The following is a 19,615-nucleotide window of genomic DNA, read 5'->3' as shown; positions in this document are numbered from 1 at the left end:
TACCACCCTCTAGAAGACATATTAATAGCGCAATGGGAGGTTGCTGACATTAACCATTAGACATCTCGATTGGTAATCAAGATTTTTAGCAGCAGGCTAGTCAGCCTGCCTGCAATCGAAAGGCTCTCAACTAAAATCTTTTGAACGATCGATCATCACGATAGTATCAGCAATAATAGCTATCTTGTGAGTAAAATAAGCGTATATGTACATTTCAGATAGTTAAATACATCGTTAGACAGTTATTTCTTACCTTATTACATTGTAGATAGTTAGATACATTGTTAGATGATCATTTGTTATTTTATTTATAATCAGCACGTTATGCGCAAATTTTACAAAGCTCGAATATTCTTTAAGCCGAATAGCTATAGCTGTTAAGATAGTTCTCGTTAAATGTGGTGTACGTATTACAACGTGCATTTTCCATTCGTTGTCGTAATTCCTCCAGATTATTTACGAGCGACTAACCAAGGTTTTAATGTACTCCCATGAAAAAGCACACAAGGCATCTAGATTTGAGGGATAATATTAACTTTGCGTTGACAACGTTGCGATAACGAGCTTCTGAATTAATCCCTTTTACTGTTTACCTTCAACGATGAAACTCATCCGTGACATCGAGTGTATTCGTAAACGATAAAAGAACAACTTTACGTTAATAAACAATTTTTACTCCCCTCGTTACTTCGACGTGATTAGTATAAGCCCTTAAAGGCTTTAACTACTTTTTTTAACATCCTGTATAATAGTACGCACATAATTAAAAACGCACGTAATGTTTCATCTCGTGAAAAAGTTGCATTACAGTTCGATGTTACTATTCAAAATTGTTCCGAATGAATTGTCAAAGTACCTATTACTTGTCGCTTATTTTTAACGAGAACGCAATTAGTAAGGAGGAAAGTTTAAAACCGACAGCTGCAATGCAACAGGTTTTTTGTTACTTAGCAAGCATCCTTTGAATGATGTATCGATACCATAAAAAGTTACTACCAACTCAGTGGTTCGCAAATGTTCCTGTTACGCGTATAAGCGTAAATCACGCGGAGCTGTTGCACGTGGGTGGATAACTTTGGAGAACGCAATAGTACGCCAAATTATTTGCGGTGCATCTTGTCTTTGATTTAGTACCACGGTAACTGCACAGCACATTGTCAACACCAGAATTTAATGCCAACTGCTGAAACACTAATTATCACGAGCTCCCCGTAACAAGTAACTCCCTATCTCTAATGATCTATAGGATGATACAGGGATTGTGTCTCAACTGACCTGACAACATGAAAAATGATACTTTTAAAGGCATGATTAAGCACGCGTTTAATATCTCTTCAACGTACAATTTTCAACGAAATTCTCAGAGATAGAAGTATCGGTTTAATTCTGCTGATTTTTCTTTTTGCTTCTGTGTAAATCATTCACACGGTAATGTGATTTAATTAAAACTTGAATCGCAATATGGGAATCCTGTATTTAATAGAACAAACGTTTAATGCTTAATTTGTCTTTTCCATTTCCTTTATTTCTTTAATTTATATAGAACTTTCATTGGTAAAGATCTAAATTACTTTTATATATTTCAAATCATATACATACTCGTATCTTTTTATATATTTAAATTTTAGTCATTGTGTGTTTATCGCGTGTATAGGTTATTCAGCGATTAATTCAAATTAATATTTAAGTTTTTACATGATAGATAAATTACGTCTAACGAATAAATCAGCCAATTGCAAAGGCGAAATACAAGCAAACAATGATTAAAATTTACTAAAAAGTGCATGTTGTACTATTATGAATTCAATTTATACTTACGTTAATATTTCAATATCATGCTGTTAGAATTTAATCTTAAAGTTAAGATTAATAATCTGTGGAAGACACGATGTTTATGTTGAAATAATATTCAGTGATATTTATTAAACAGAACTACAGAACCAAATGTATATAAGCGAGTGATATAATTAACAAAGTATGGAGATTGTTGATTGTTGGCCAGTTACTCTCAGACTAGACGTAGGTAGCGACCCATGATCCCTTAAATATTTTGAACCCCACTCTCTATACAGTAATGACTATGACCTGTGTAAGCGTCCTTTTCATATGCCTGTGCAGGTGTCTGTGTAAGGGTATTTGTGTCTATGCGTGTAATATCGTTGTATTCCTACACATGCGTTATACAAATTATGGTTTGCAATATCTAAAATACACTAAAACCATACATCAATTCGATAGTCACGTGACTAAATATGGAAATACGTAGAATGCGACAGAATGGACTATTTCTCAACTGCTGTCACGTTACGCAGAAGTCAAATTCGATGTTCGTAACCTATTTTCCACATACAGCCAGTCACGAAAGTCTACATATACTTCTTAACATAGAATACTACGATAAAAATGTTGCTGTACGATTATTTTGGCACGTTAAGATATATCCTGCTAAGATGCAACGTTTTATTAAGAGAAACGAGGTAAAAACAATATAAAATACATGTTACAAAAATTATATACACCCGTTGTACGTAAATAAAATCATAAAAACATGTAGTAGGCTCAATCTTATATTAATTTCTTGCAGGTGTATGCATTACGTTAACGTCCATCATCTCCTTGACGTTAGCAAATTAAAAGTTTTGTCTTCTGATCCAGTCCTACTCCAAGATTTTTGTGAGTTAATTAATTTTGATCTTCTAAATTCCTTTTAGAAGTGCGTGAATAATAACTGTGTTGATACGTCAGTATAAATGACGTTGTGACGTTGTTCTTTTAGTTTCTCTGGTAAGTTAAATACTCGACATTCGGTAGGTATAGGCAAATGGACTTTCCTGAGTGACTGTACGTGACGATATATCGTTATGACAGACATAGAAACGTGCGTCGCAACGTTTCTTTTTTTTTTTTTTTTTGACGTTTTTGCGAGTGTAGCCTAAGTCAGATTAGAGCTACCAAACCGCATTGGATCGTACCACGCTACTGTGAACGAAGCGAAATCACGCAAAAAGTTCGTGCTATAGCAGGCTGTAGCACCCATTTAAATTGAATGTACGTAGTCCTTTTTGACGTACAGATTTTTATATCGAATATCTTCGAGCCAAACGTCACTGTCTAAGCTAACAACACACAGCTGCAGCGAAGCACGTTTTTTATTTTAGACTCACCCTTTCTTCCTAATTTACGTTAGTGCATATAAATGTAAAAGAGGAGTTGGGAGCTGTCTTTATTTTTATCCTTTACTTCAATTTTTTTGTTCACAGGATAAACTTTTAATGGTTGTAAAACATATTCCTTAAAATAATGCATGTTTTAGCGATTATCAAATGATCGAATGGTTTGTGTACCATTAAATGATGGTAAAAAGGATGTAGAAAAAAAACGAATAATAAAATGCTGATTTATTTTGATATATGAGAAAATACGAAGTCGCGACATTACACAGCGAAAAATAAATTTTTGTTTCCTGAGAAACGCTAAAACTTTTCGTTCCCCCTTTTTCCCGCGGACTCTCCACGCTTGTGTCGCGTTGAGTCCAAAGGACTTGTTTGCAACTTTTGTTTAAATCGAGTCACTGCTACCAGGTAGTACAAAAATAGTTTGTCTCTACGTATATTAAATAAGAAAGCCGTATCTGCGTTGAAACTGAAGATATAACAATTTATATGTGAATCGCCGTCTGATCGTTAAACGCTAAAAGTCAATTTTCTCCAAGCTTTCTGACCAAATTAACAGGATAGATATCTATAGTCAGTCAGTCCTACGAACAAAACGGTCGCGTGATATTCACGTGACCGATGCCTGTGGCTGTCATTTATTAGCTGCTAAGTGATGCTCACGAAAAGAACAAGCTCGCAGCTCACCAAGGATGCTCAGGTCAGTCGAATTAACATTTTTTCAGCAAGTAGCTCTGGGCTTTGTCCTGTCCGTGCGTCGAGCACGTGCACTTGTTCGATTCTACCGACTGGTCTCGCCGCAGCGACTATGCTTTCTGCTTTCCTCAATAGGTTATGAGCTAGCCGTTGCTCTAAAATGCCCCGTCTCGAAACGCGTTCCTGGCCGCGCTCTAACACTGTCGGTTGGTAGTTTAAGTGGCATCTCCGACGAGATACGTCGATAGCTTTTCCATAGGTCGGCTCGATTCCATTTGAAGGTGATCGCGCGTTCAGGATGGGGTGCAAAGGCTGGAAAGAGTAGCGGCAGAAAAGAAGCACCAGAAGCTCGTCCAAGCCGCGTAAGCGTTTCTCTGAAGGGAACCGGCTTCCTCGTGTACTCGCGGAGAGTGAGCGCGCTCCTTGGCAGCGTACAGGCCGCCTGCACCAGAATTAAGTTGTCGGGAGAGATAGAAACCGAGCTGGCCATGCTATCGCAACACGCGGATCGTGGCGTGCGCCCACCACCTGCACCAGCGGCAGCGGCTGCCTCGCATCAACTTCTGCACAGCGTCCTGTGAGAAGCGATCTGCGCGAACCATCGCGACGTATACGCGCCATCGCCGAGACCCGTTTCCTGCAAATCGAACGGCAATCGAGAGATGTTCGCCGGAGATTTCTTCCTCCGAGCTCCAATAAACGATCTACTTGCGACGGTTCTCTGACGCTGCGTAAATTTCGTCCTTGCTGGCGTCGTTTGCTCGCTCGACACTGCTACGCACTTGCAACGTTTGCGCGAGTACTTACATCAGTGCAAACGCGCGGTTAGCGGCTGTGCTTTGAATAACTTGTTTGATTTTCATTTCTCTGTACTTTATTTGATTCTTGGAGAAACCTTCTTGTCGGGAAATTGGAATTGTTTGCTCGGATAATCGGAGTATTAAACTTGTTGATAAAAAGTCTTGTCCTAATAAGAAGAACGAATGGAAAATAGGGAAATAAGCCATGGCAAGAAGATTACGACGTAAATATTTGACTGATCTACTCGTATAATCAGAGTCTGCTCAATTATTTATTTAGACTTGTAACTTTTTAGCGTTAATTTAATCATGATATTGGAAAGGCTATTGTAAACTACCAATGTAGATAATGGCGGATAATAAATAAACCAAATATGATATTCTAAATAACAAAATTAGAATACAAGTTGATCTATCTATGCTTCGTTCTATTAATTTTTGTTCACTACAATTTTGTACCGTACAACAGGACTGTCCATTTCATTATACGAAACTGATTTCATTTTTGCCAGTTCACTTTCGTCTCTGTGAAAACGTAATCACGATGTTGTATCCAACCAATACAACCGAAAGCATCCCTTGTATTTCGTTATTAGCGAAGGTTTCTAACTTCTGCGTACACGTTGCATGCTGCAGAAAATTATGTTATAGAGAGCTACACTGAAAGGAATATTACGTTATTATCACTGCTACTTGTTTATTTCAGCATCTACTGCATCGTAACCTACACAAATGTATTAAATAATAATACAATTTTGGAATCTGTAGCTCACAATCTGGGTGTTCTCGTTGGCGAAAAGGCAGGAAAATAAACAAATGAGATTTTTCATTGCGAAAACATATTCACTGACTTTCATACACGCCCTGCATCAACTCACGCCGTACAATATACATGCTGATGATATAAGAGTTTCATTATAACGTAAGGTTATTGTTTAATTCGCGTTTTACTGTCTGCTCCCAAAGATTCCTGACATTTAAAAATTTCTAGGAACGATATGGATTGCTTTATTCTATAATGAAAATTCTTCCTGAAACGTAGTTATTTATTAATCATAATCAGTAAACAGTACGTCTGGTATTTACTTATAGCACGCTCATTGCATAATTATTTCAATTAATTCTGTACAGCATCATAATATCAGATCTCCGTATTTTAAATCACATGCCACGTATGTGATTTCCATAAATTATACTTCCACCTAGCAAATCTATTAAAGCCTGATTAATATTATACATTTTCCTTTTTACGTTCATTCAATATATATATGTATGTATGTGTAAAATGTTTATATTCTACCCCGGGGAATTAAATATTATTACCTACATATCCATTGAAAAAACTAGCTATTATCGCGATCTCGTACTTACAACTACCGCTCTGATCGTTTAACAACTGGTTCTTGAATACCTCTAAGCAGATTCAAAAGACTCGTGTACTAATATTAGTTTTCCGTTTGTTATAGTTATTAAGCAATGAAAATAATATTACATATACACGATTACAGACATTATCCTAACTATAATTTTCAACAGTTTTGTAAATACGCAATTTTTCTAACGAATGGGTAATTTTTTAAATTTCTACTCTAAGCATATTTTAATTCGTAGTAAAATTATGGAAACCTGATTCGATATGAAAATGGCGAAACTTTCATTTTTTAGATTAAATGCATCACGAGATAAGGTAGCGTTAATTTTCGGTTTCTATATTATTCGATTTTATATTAATACGGACTATATTAAAGGCAATTGCATAAATAGATTACTCGTATTTCGATGGAAGAAATACAGAAAAAGAGCTATGTTCTCTAAATAAAAATTTAAATCTAAGGAGGAATGAAATTTCATGAAAAATTATAGGAAAATATTGTTCTAGAAAAGTGTATAGAAAAATTATTAATATAAGATGACAACGAAAAAATGCTATCTGCATATTTAAAGTGTCAGAAAGTAATTATTTATAACCTTCCACTGATTTACAGATATTTCGTCGTTCAATTATTATATTTGAATGGACGTTCGTCTATGTATTGTGCAATTATTATGTTTTATTAGACAGATAATATTTTATATGCATAACATAATAATAAAAGGATAATGATATAAAGCTTATGCGAATGAATCTTCCGATTTAACATCGATCCCAGATTATTCAACTGAACTTTTGAATAATTGCTTTAAATGAATGTTTTACTATTATATTCCGATATTACCATTAAGTAAAGATATCTATTAATATATTTAATTCTTTCGTGTAGGCAAATGAAACATAATTTGTTAGAAGGAAATGTAATCCACGTATCGAAACATTTAATTATCGAGACAAAATAGATCAAGTTTATATCGCGTTGCATAAGTCTGTGCAAGTTATGAACAGATATAATCGCTGTTTCTGAATAGCAGAATGGAATGAGATTTTATAATAGATCTTCGGGTACCGGTAGATCGACCAGCATTTCTGTCACGGATTAATCGAACGATAATAACCGCGATGCTGCGGCACGTACACGTTCTTCAATTCAATAGCACAATCTGATGAATCTCGTCGTCCTCTGTCATTTTGTCGTGATACTCACACGCTGAAAGTACCAGCATCGAAGCTGTACTGCAGAGAATTCCACAACTGGTTCTGTTATTCCATTTTAACAATGTCAGAGTATGCCAGATGCATGGCAAAGTTTTTATCGAATCCTGGTACGTATACGAAAAGTATTTATGTCCTCGCAAATTGTATTTGGCGAGTGAAAAAGTTCAGTTTCGCGTGGTAAAAGTATATCAAAAATTGCGCTACCTTCGATGACTCCTGGAGTGTAATTACGCAAAATCCGCGGAATGAAAACGAAACAATCTGAAGCAAAGAAGAACTATAAATGTGTGCATAAACGTATATGTATAAACATATACTAAAATTACCAGTTTTTTGTAGTTGTTCGTAACCATAAATTCCTGGTTACGATTATATCTCAATTAGCTTCTTAAAATCAAGTAAATCGGCTACGCAAAATCTAAAATTATCCTCTTAAACCAACACCTTTAACGTTTTAATAAGATCGATTACGAAAAGGGAAGCATTTTAAATAGTTTCGAAACCTTAAGATGTTCAGTCTGTTAGTTAATTACTTTCTATGTACGACACCCACACATGGAATAAATCTTATTCTTTCGAGTGCTTGACGACATCTACCTGTCTGCGAGCAATAACTGGCAACGGCCACGAGCCAGTTACTTCAATTACTACTTTCATTACTTTGCACGTTCACTCACAGATTGAATATATTCAAGCAAGAGTGCACTCAAGAACTCTCGTTGTAGCAGTGGCTAAGGTAGCTCGTAACTAGTGGATATTTCTCTCTCTCTCTCTCTCTCTCTCTCTCTCTCTTGCCCTTTTTCATGTATTCTTTTTCTTATAATTAATACTTTAAGGTAGTTTCAAGGAACAAAAGTGCTTTATAGCAAATCGAAGACAGTTTTAGTAGCAGTGAGTAGCTGAATAAAGAAATAATTATGTAAGGCTGGTTCGGTAGCGATATAAAGACAATAAGATAAAGATAATATATATATATATATATTATAATCTATGTAACCAAGTTCGATTTCTGAGCTAATAAGCTGAAACGAATAAATTACTACATAAGTAAGTTCGATTAAACTCATTATCTTTCTCTATTTAATCGAACTTATTTATATTACAAGCCAGTATACAGAATAAAAATATTAGCTTCTTGGAATCGTGCGGATTGAACTTTTTAAAGGATATTTAGCAAACAGTGATAGTTTTCCACTTTTCAAAAATTGTTACGACACTTTAGTTCTGTTAAGGTATGGAGAGAATTTGGAGAGAATAAAAAGTTAAACTTTATTTACATATTAACTAAGTTTAGCTCTACACGTGGGTTACTCTCTGAAGGGCTAGAAGACACTCGCTTGCTTTTTTTCTTCTAGTCGCTCTTTTGTCTCAACAGGGATCTCTTGCGACGCTCACATACACTCTAGGGAAAGAATGCGCACATGTGTCCGTTTGCTCTTCGCTTCCTCACTCTACATGTACAATACAAATGTACTATCTATTTAACAAGTTTGTCTATCGCCTCGAAACGTAAAAGTAACGCCAAATACATTTAACGAGTGTATTAGCAATATCGCAATTTCAGTAACAAAAGTATTCGTAAAGAAAGAATAAAAAGGATGATCCCGCTGCAACAACCATTGCAAGGATGACTATCGTGAAACTGGATAATTTGCTCGTCGCTCTCATCAAGAGAAATATCCGCAACGTCGAATGGCACTCACGTCGTCGCCTTTTGCCGTGAGAATCATTCCAACCATCGTTGGCGATAATTATGTTACGCTCGATTACGTCCTGATTGTTCTATGAATATCAAGCCGCGGATAAACCGTGTTATCGTATCTGTTCCGCGACTGTACTACATACATTGTACGTCGGTTTGATCGCCACTCAGAGCAATGGCGTTCTTACTTCTGCTCGCTAATTAATTATCAACTTCCTCGTACGTCTTCAGCCTTCCCATTCCCTACTTGTTCTAACTACACGTGTCTTATCGAGATTGATTTTGTACATGCATGTGATTTGCATAAATTCAAGAATCGCTGGCGTTCTTCGGCAAACAGGTCGCGCGAGGATGCGCGAGTCACTCATCCATGACCCTCCGAAGCATATATTTTTCTAGCGACTAATGAAACGAAGATTGCAATTCTACTTATCCTTCAATAAAATAAATCGATGGTAATGAATTTTAACGTGGAAACGTATTACTGTTAGAATGTTTATTAGAGGATTAATCTTCTAATAAATAAAGCATGGCTACATTAAGCTTGAAATTAAATTTCCTTCGTTTATTTCATTAGGATTGAACTGGCGATACGGAGCCTGAAAGGAAGTAATTCTGCATGAAATGATATGCCGGAAAACGTAGAACGACTCTTTCTTATACGTAGCTTTATTTCTAATTAAATTGATCTGATGTTGACGCGAGGGAATAATTCACGCCTACGTCTGACAGATAATGCTGCAGTATCTACATTCTCATTTCTGTTTACTTCGATTATTCTGGCAAAGAAACATTCCGTAAATTCTACTTAAGTTACTACTACTATGAGAGTATCAGTTACTATGCTAGCAGAAACGAACAGGACGTATAATTATTAAGGTAGAATGCGATAGATAGTCAGAATTTTCGATGTCGAGCGAGCATAAAATCATAGCACGTTAATTAGGATTTTTAATAAAGTAGCGCCCGGTACATAATTTTAAATGGACTATATATGTTATAGCGGATGTAAAAAGTATTTGTATAGCAGCCAATCTTGCTAAAATCTTCGTAGAAGTATATTTATCTAAATAAATGAGAACGAAAATTCCTAATGCATAAAATGAAAGCATTTTAACAAACAAATGGAATGTACATATTTCTAGAAATCTTCAAAACGAATATCACGGAAGAAATATTGTTTGTCCATATTTTTAATGAAAATAATTAAACGAAATCACCCGGCTAAATGAGAACAAAAATTCATAGTTCACGAAATGAATAAATTTTAACAAACAAATGTACACATGCCTAGAAATGCTCAGAACGAATTTCACGAAAGAAATATTATTCGTCCATATTTTTTCTGAAAATGTTTAGAAGAATTCACGTAATAAGTATGCAGCGATGCGTAGATACACGAAGAATTTAAATGCAGCCTCAAATAGCACAGAGTTATAGCAACATGGAGTATAACACAAAGTATAGCACAGTAGAGTAATAAACAATCACTATTAACAAATTAAATGCATTCATCATTTCCAGGTGCTAAGTTCGCTCACACCTGGGTGGTTCTTCTAATTAGCAAGAGAGATGCAATATCCACGATAGGTGATCCTGACATTGGTCCTTCGAACCGGATTCGAGCTAGCAATCTAACGATTTAACAGTCTAGTAGATCGAAGACATTCAACAAGTAGTTATTACAGAAGTGACATGTGGCGATTCTGAGATAAAAGCGTAGTGATAGACGAAGTGCGTGTGTGAGCAATATGTGACTAGGATATCACGTAACCAGTCTTGATCCAGTGGCGAAGATCAAATTCATACGCGAGATGAGGAAGCTAAGGGTGCGGCAGATCTAGCGAATAGCATCAGTTGACGAGTATATGTCAGCAGCCATCCGATTAAACTATAATTACAGTTCAACACAGTCTATCAGACGGTATCGTCAAAGATCCATTTAATGAAAAATCTGTGTCAATCAACGAAGCGGATAGCGATCTAACAAAATTAGTCGACGAACGTTGCTCGGTGAAGAAGTCGCTAACTAGATCTAGCAAGCGCTTCAAAGAATCTGCGGCTACGAGGCTTATGCGGACGCGTCAGAAAAGTGCATAGTCTGTTCGATACACAAGCAAATGAATAAAAGATAAAAGGTTATCAACACTTACAACTTCTGTTCAACGAATCGAGGCAAACATAAACAACGCTACAAAAACAAACAAACTATAGACTGCAGGAACACAGATCTAGATACAAATAAAGAAAAGAAGAGAAATATGAATACATATAAAAAATACATAAAAACAAGGAACGAAGAACGATGCAGACTGGCTTAGAGTTTCTCCTGAACTAATTACGGGTCTTACGAACTGACACATCCATCCCTGACATAAACAAAGAAGTAGTGTTTGCAGATCAGGCGATAGTTAGACCTGTTACCTGTCTCATATGTTTTGGCACGTGAATGCTTATATTCGGTGTCTGGACTCCTTGAACGGACTATAGATACAACTATAGACCTTTCAGAAGAGTATAATAGGATTCAGGATAATAATAGACTTTTCGGTAATAGAAGATACATGGGGAAGTTCGTTAAAGTTTGGACACAGTTACAGTTTCACTAGTCGCAGCACCGAGTAGCACGAAGAGAGAATATATATTATGGAATAGAAACTCGGAAGTGGAGTGTATATCATGCATACAACGCATACAAAATTTGTACAGTAGAACACACACTCATTAACAATGTTCTCAATGTCAGAAACGATTTAGGAGTGAACTGAAACAGTTGAATCATTGATCCAAATCAGTCCGATTGTTCACGTATTACATCGAACATGACTCGACACTCGTTCTGACAATAAAACTTCCATTTTACAGAAAAATCAGAAAGAATTAGTTCCTGCACGTGATAATGTACGAACTAACAATAGGAAAGCAGCCAGAGGATGTTTCCCAAAGGAATACAGGTATCAGTGTGTTATTTAAGTCTGTCTGACTCGAAGTCAGAGGAACATTGTGATTGTTGGGAATTGCCAACGAATCTGATAAGAAATCAGGAAGGAAACACGTCGCAGATGAACTCGATGTGTAGTTTAAGGAACTGGTGGAAAGTTGCGGAATACAGTCACGAACTCGAGCAACTCGGGAATCAGTTGGGAATCTTCAGATGATTTACATACGAGTCTGATGTGAAAACCGATACAACTTGAATGACAAAGTTATGTTATCTGAGAATATTTAACTATAATTATAAGGATTGTTGGCTTAAACGATGGATTTTAGCAGTAACTTAACCCGATTTCATCGATGAAATTAAATTCTGCACTAAGTAACAAAATTGGGACATAGAGAACAAGAATGGATCAGTTTAGCGTGTAGTTAAAGTTGTAACATTAATTTATTTCGATGTAAACTATTAATCGCACAGAAGCGAAGGAATTTGCTTTAATGTAACTCATGTGAACCGATATGTAATCTGCTATACGTTTCTGCAGATTCTCTGTGTTTTGAATAAAAAATTGCTGTTTATTCTCGTATTTAAACTAGTCAGTATTATCTTTGCCAATATTAATAGCGCAAATAAAAATAAAACAGAAAAGGTTTTAACTAATTCAATTGCATTAGCATCCAAAGATTTCAACGGCATCCGCCTGAAAGAAATGACATGTAATATAGCAATTGTACTACAAAATTGTTAATTTAGAATAAGTCAATTCATCGCTTAAATAATTGATGTTTTGGATACGATTTCTTATTTATTTACAGGTTTATCGCTTCTTAACGCATTGTTATTTTTATATTTACTAGCGAGGTAACTAACACAAGAATTAACACCAATTTAACAAAAATTAATTTGTCTTCTTCAATCTTTAATTTGGTGACTGGAAAGATTCCTAACGCAGCTCATCGATTAACTGATCAATCGATTTTATTTGCACCATATTGTTTCTTTAAAAAGTTGGTAATTACGTAAATCGTTAGTTAGCGACAAAAGTACAAAAATAACGATCGAATATTCAAATGAACATTATTTTGCACTCTGAATTGAAAACTATCAAGCAACAAAAATACTGCGAGTTTTTCTACAAACCGAAGCTATTAGCTGGAAAGATCGGTTTGCAACCTTTTATACGCAAAATGGAAATCTATAAATTAAATATCCGACTCATAGAACGCACACTTTGCCACAGTCTTGTCGAGACGAAGATACGAGGATATCGGAGACATGTACGGCGGCAACAACGGCAATTCGTTGTTGGAATAAACGATCGACCGAACCATGGGAAAGCCTCGTTGTCGTTTGTCAATGTGGACGACTTATTTACGGTGACTTGAAGGAAGAACACAAGAGAACGAAAGAAAGAAAATACAAGAGGAGATACAAGAATTTAAGCACCACCTTCGCGCCGCTACACGTGTCAAAGAAAAGTGATGACCGCTTTTGCGCCACGGATCGTGTAAGATGAGAACCCGGTTCTTCTGCACTCGCGAAACAACCAAATTCTTTTTTTGCAGACGTATTCGAAAAAATGGAACACATTTCTTGCAAAATATCGAGCAACATCTGCGAGCGTACACCTCTGTTCATAAATATTTCCTAACATTTACCAACAGGGAAAGAATGCGAAATCGTTAAACCTGTGGAGGGATGATTGGTCGTGTGATTTTAAATGACGAGATAACTCTTTGTTAAAATCGTCGAGTGTATTTTGAAATAATAAATAGACGCAAAGAATGTTCGCTAAAACGCTCGGTACTAACTGATTCGCTAAGACTGTGCATAACTCGCTATTGAGATGGCACGTGACTGAGACTGATGAAACTGATCACCTTACGATCGCGTTCGTTTATTTATATTAGTCGAGGGGGTACCGGTAAATTTCCATTCGCCATTGTTAGACGGTTCCACGTAGCGGCGACATTGTTTCTGCCCGGAGTTTAGTTATTATTACAGTATGTGTGTCCTATGTAACGTCAACCACATCAGAGACCAGGCCGCACGCCGAGGGCAAGATGACAACAAGATGTCTACACATCCTTGCCGCGTACCATCAATATTGTTAAGGACCCACCACGAATCTTGGCATTTTCATAGTTAAGATCCTTCAGATCAAAAACAAGCATCTTTTATTTCAAGCGTTCTGTATATTTTTGCCTACTACGGGAATATACGGGAAAGTTAGATTTCTCACGTTCGATATCTTCCGTTAGCAACCTTCTCTCAAGGACGGTTAGCACCCTTCCTCACCCACCAGCCTAGAAAATCAGCCAATTGACAGCGAAGTCTATTAATGAAAACTTATCCTTAACAAATCAGCTCTTTTCGTGTCCTTAGACCCACCCATGACTAGCTTTCCTCCGCCACAACATCGTCACTAAACTTTACTGATTTTCCAACTTTCGAAGTCAACATCTTTTTATCGCGTTTCTACCCTTAGATTAGTTGCCTGCTTAATTTATATAAAGTGCATAATAAAGTGCAATAAAGAAAGAAAGTTAATAGTTGTGTTTCGGCTCAACCTTCTTGTTTTTGTATAATCTGAGTTGTGACGTGTGATTTTACGTGACACCTACGATGTTGATACTCCGAGGCAAGAACACACGTGGCTCGATTTGTCCTCTAGCTCGTGTGTAGCTACAAACCTCTTTTGGGACCTTGGGCTTAAGAAACTCATATGTTCGACGTAATAAAAGTCGCGTCAATTCTATTAATAGCTGAATGTATCCTTTGTTTATATTTTCATTATTGCGTCGTTCTTTCTTTTCAGGTTTGGCTTAGACAAATCGTCCAAAGTGATGTTTACTTTCAATTGAATAGAAAAGCTATGCAAGTAGTAAATACTAATTTTCCGAAAGTAACATTGGCATGTCATATTCGACGAAGTATGCACATTATGTAACGCTTTAGGGGGACATTTTAGTGGCAGAGAAAGCTACATTTCAATGAAGCGACGATGAAACGGGATACTAGGAAATATGAAAACATGTAAAGCCGAGGGTGATTGTATCGGACTACCTTTGTGGCTAACGCACAAGCTTCGCTCCTCGAACCAGCCAACAGTTACGCAACTCGACGATATTGCATTGCATGCATGTTGCCGAAAAATGCAATTGCAAGCCAAAATAGATGCAAATATGGCAGCTGTATGCATCAGTAGAACTTTTTTAGCGCGTATAAAGTTGCGGAACAATAGGGTGGGTATACAGAAAGTAATTGCTAACTATTTGAAATAATAGGAAAATGCTATGACGTCTCCTGCCTTATATACAGTAGCTCACGATGGTATTCGAACACTCCTAGCAACTTTTCTATATGTTATACGTAACATTTTGAAATCTTGTTAGCATTATAACGAGACACGACTCTCGTGATTATATTGATAAGACGTGAAACGGATTTCAGAACGTATGTAGAAGTTACAAAATATTCGAAGCATACATACGTTTCGTAGAGATCTCAAGAATATTTTAATCAACTGTATATACGTATATACTGTAGGATTTTATTATTTCTTTATTTAGAATGAATTAAACAGGAACTGATGGTTATTTAACGTGAACTAAATACAGTAACGTGCTATAACTAAGATAACTAAATAGTTAATTCACAACTCTCGTCACCACGGTTCCAACGCTCTCTTTCACGCGGACCATTCTCCTCGACAACGCTGACAACACTCTCTTTGACGACGCTGACGACACTCTGACTTCTGAACTCATACTGACTGTTAATTCGTCTTTCTCCCTTAAGCATCCCTTTGTCTTTTATCATAGCCCCACCACGTACGTGTTCCACAACCGTCCGTGACCATGGTCGTGTAACTATTCGACTGAAGGACAGACGACACATTGATGGGCCTGTCGGCACTTAGGCTTTCTCGCGACATTATCTATGGTTCACCTGACATTTCTTAGGCCATTTGTCCACGATATTACAATACATAATGTAAAAGTGACTGATACACTCATCAGCGCGTAGCTCAAACCGCTGTACTTAGAAACGTAAAATTTGAACAGCGTACCACTTTTTTGACGTAGGCGTGGGATAAGAAAATATTCTTGGAAATAAAGGGTGAAAAATGGGTACGTTCTTTTCTCAAAGCAAAGTATACCTCTATATCCATTAAAGCAAAAGACGTGACATTCGGCATATGAAGTCTTTGTTAAAATTGGACAAACACGTGTTTGAGGATTTCTCGTAATTGAAATTTTTAAAGGGGGTTCAAATAGAGGCTAATAAACATAAATTTATATACCGTGCGGGCGATTTATATACCGCAAGGCAGCTTAAGTAGTGTATTGTATTAATAATACCTTTCTTAAATAAATAAAATGCTTGTTTCAACTGATTCACTGGATTTTTGTAATTACGTTACTTGACAAGTATTCATATATATTTTGTGAATATATCCTTCTTGAGCAAATAAGTTGCAATTTATTTAGTGAGACTACTTGTAGCATTGTTTAAGACTATTGTTCATGTTATATATTAATTTTCCATTAAGCATTATATTTGCAATAAATACATATCTTGTATCTTCTATACATATATACATTTTGGTGTTGATTAAAAATATTACTATCACAATTACTATAGTTGTGTCTCGTCAAATTTCAAAAAGTTTCGTACAGTGCACATAATATATTCATAAAAAATGTATGTTGTAGGTGATCTAATACTTTCGATCAAATACACTGTATCTATTTTAGGTCCACATAGAAAATTGTGAAGTCATTAAATTTCATCGCACACAATACATATATGTGTACATTTCTACGTATATGTACATATGTAAGATCAGTATCTCGTAGGGATGGATATTGTAGCTGGAAATTCGAGTGGACTGAAAATAGGTAAAACTACGGACACGAGAGCGCTCCTCTTTCCGGGGAAAATTGGGATTATGCTGTGGTGACTCTGTGGCTGAAGAGTCGCGGTTGGAAAATAAATGTACAATTACAGTTACGACTTGAATTCATTTAAATTTTACGATTTCCCTATTAGGCAGAGGTAAGTGCAGTAAATTATATTTCTTCAAGTACTTGCAATTAAAATTTACTTTAACAGTGACAAATTCTACCACGCTTCTCATGATTTCATCATTAAAGTACAATATTCGTGAATATTGGCCGAAATAAACAATTTCGAGATCGAGAGAGAAATATTTCGTTCCCTTTGACGCTTCGTTTTTTACCGATCTTTGATATAAAACGCTAACGAGAACGCCGATTGATTATCCGATTTGTAAATATCCATAAATAAAATGTCCACGGTTCGATTCGACGTTTAATCAGTTTAGTAACATAATCCGACAATAACAATAAAAAATACACACAAAACAGCGCGAAGTTTTAACGAATGCGATATTGTTAAAAATCGGCGATACGAAACTTTAACGAACCAGTACATGCAGCAACTAGACGCGCTTTTCTTAATTACTTACCCACGTGACGTGGCACACATGTGACTTGCAGAAACCAAGGAAGGAGTAAATAAGCGACAAAGTAAATACTCAGCGGGTACGTACCTGAAACATACAAATGTTTTTCGTTGTTAGAAGGACAAATTATGTAAAAAGGTAGAAACAATAAATTGTATTAGAATATTGTCAGAAATTAAGCGTGACATTTTGTACTTGTATCTATTATGTTCGTTTCCATATAACATTGCGTTAGTATGAGAAACTTGTGCCTTGAACGTGCTAATCGTTTGTGATAGATGTTAAGTGCAAGTAATTTGTATATTCATCGATCATAAGAGTTGCAATTAGAGGAAAATGGTCAAATATGAAATAGTATTCCTACAATGGAATACTGTCATTTTTTAAATCTGAGAAACGAATATCTACTAAACAGTAATAGGCTATCCCAAGTGTTTAAATTATAAAATAAATTATGAAATAAATTGTATCCAATTAAAAAAATTAACTAGCATTGTATACTTAAAGTTACTATATCTCGTGCATAAACCGTGTCCTATATGGAATTTGTAGAACTGCAACTTATGCAGAATTAAGCTTAGTTTTGCAGTAGATGAAATGAAAAATACCAGGAAAAAGGTGAATCTTGGAATCCTTCTCTTTATTTTCAGTCTATGTGATGGGATTTCTACGCTCTTATGCTTTCATTACACTAATTAAAAAGTCCATTGTATGCTTAAAATTCTTACACATTTCTAGCAAGATAGAAAAACCGAGAGAGATTGTAAGCGAGAAGAATCTCGTTCTGTCGTCGTCAAATAGTTATACGATCGTTTTGTTCGAACTATGTTCTTTTTGGTTTATAAGAGATCTATTGAAACTTCTTTTGGTAATTGCATTTAATATCTATACAATTTCCTTATACCGTTTTCCCTTTTCATGGTCTCTTAGAAAGTTTGCTTAAAATTAAATCACATAAATTATCAAATAATTAATTGAATTGTTTAAATTAAACTTGAACCAGTTAAATAAATTTCTATTTCTAATTTTTATTTCTATCATCAATTTCTATTCTTTCGTCGTAAAAATGATTATTCTTTTCTTTTGACTTTCCCAAGAATGTACATTAGAATTCGAAATTCGAAATTGAAAAATTATCAGAGTATTATAATATTATTATCGTCGATATATTACTACAAGCGATATAACGTTATTGCCGGTTAAGCGGCATTATCGCAAAGCCGCATTACCGTCAAGCGTTGGCACCAATATACCACAATTTCTGTCTCTGTCGGCAGTCAAACTCTTCCATATGAAATACCTAATCGAAATCAATCACACGATTATCTGTTAACCCGATTGATTTACGGTTACGTGTCTCAGCATATTTAATCACGTATCAAATAAAAGTCATCTGCATATCAATAGCAAAGTCTACTGTATCGAAAATATCAACATTATGTTATGTAACTATAGTAATTTGTATGTGTAATTAAACTTTTAACGACAGAAATATTGTAAATCGTAGTGCTTTTTTCATGAAATAGGAAATAAATCAACTAATTTAAATTAAAGACAATTTATAATACGATAAGAAAGATGAAACGTTCAAATGACTGTCCTATGTTGAGGACATTTTAACAGGAGGTTTATGATGCACACGAGAACTTGCTATTTTTATGAGAGCATTCATTATTATGACAGTCATTAACTTTACGATCTGGAAAAAACGGTGAATACTTAATGAACATTTAAGTGCTCGCCATTTTCTGTTTAGAAGTAATTAACGCATCATAACCTTGTTCACGAGACAGTTATATATAGTTACATGTACGACGACTACCCAGTGTAAATGTATACGCTGTTAACAAACACACCTTTTATTTAACCGCTAATGGACAAGTCAATCTTCCAGGTGCACGCAGATTGAAATACTCGGGACTTCACACTATTGAACACGATATATCTTCCATTATTTACCGTAGAAATGGACTCATTTATTGTTACTGAATATACTTTAAGTAAAGTTAAAAAAGCTTCAGTTTTTATGAGATTATAGGTTATAGCTATCCTTTCGTTAGCTATACACAAACACATGAATTTTTTAAGTATATTATAAGAAAATTAATATTGTAATAACGAAGCAATGATTATCACTACAACACCAAATTGCACAATAAAATATATTCACTCGTGAATGCTAATTACGCGTATAGCAAATAATTAATGATTACACTTAATAATCT

General features: G+C 35.6%; 1 protein-coding gene across 1 annotated transcript in view; it reads right to left on the bottom strand.

Annotated features, from left to right (window-relative positions):
• Positions 1-19,380, bottom strand: part of Twin (CCR4-NOT transcription complex subunit 6-like twin) — a 185,820-nt gene extending 166,440 nt beyond the window's left edge. Inside the window, exon 1 of the mRNA XM_072001097.1 lies at positions 19,247-19,380. The gene's annotated coding sequence lies outside the window, so the exon portion shown is untranslated. The remainder of the gene's footprint in view (positions 1-19,246) is intronic.
• Between the last annotated feature and the right edge of the window lie 235 nt (positions 19,381-19,615).

This window comes from Bombus fervidus, chromosome 4 (assembly GCF_041682495.2).
Source record: "Bombus fervidus isolate BK054 chromosome 4, iyBomFerv1, whole genome shotgun sequence".
Lineage (NCBI taxonomy): Eukaryota > Metazoa > Arthropoda > Insecta > Hymenoptera > Apidae > Bombus > Bombus fervidus.
Note: the sequence above shows the minus strand (reverse complement) of the source record. Positions and strands in the feature narration are given on the sequence as shown.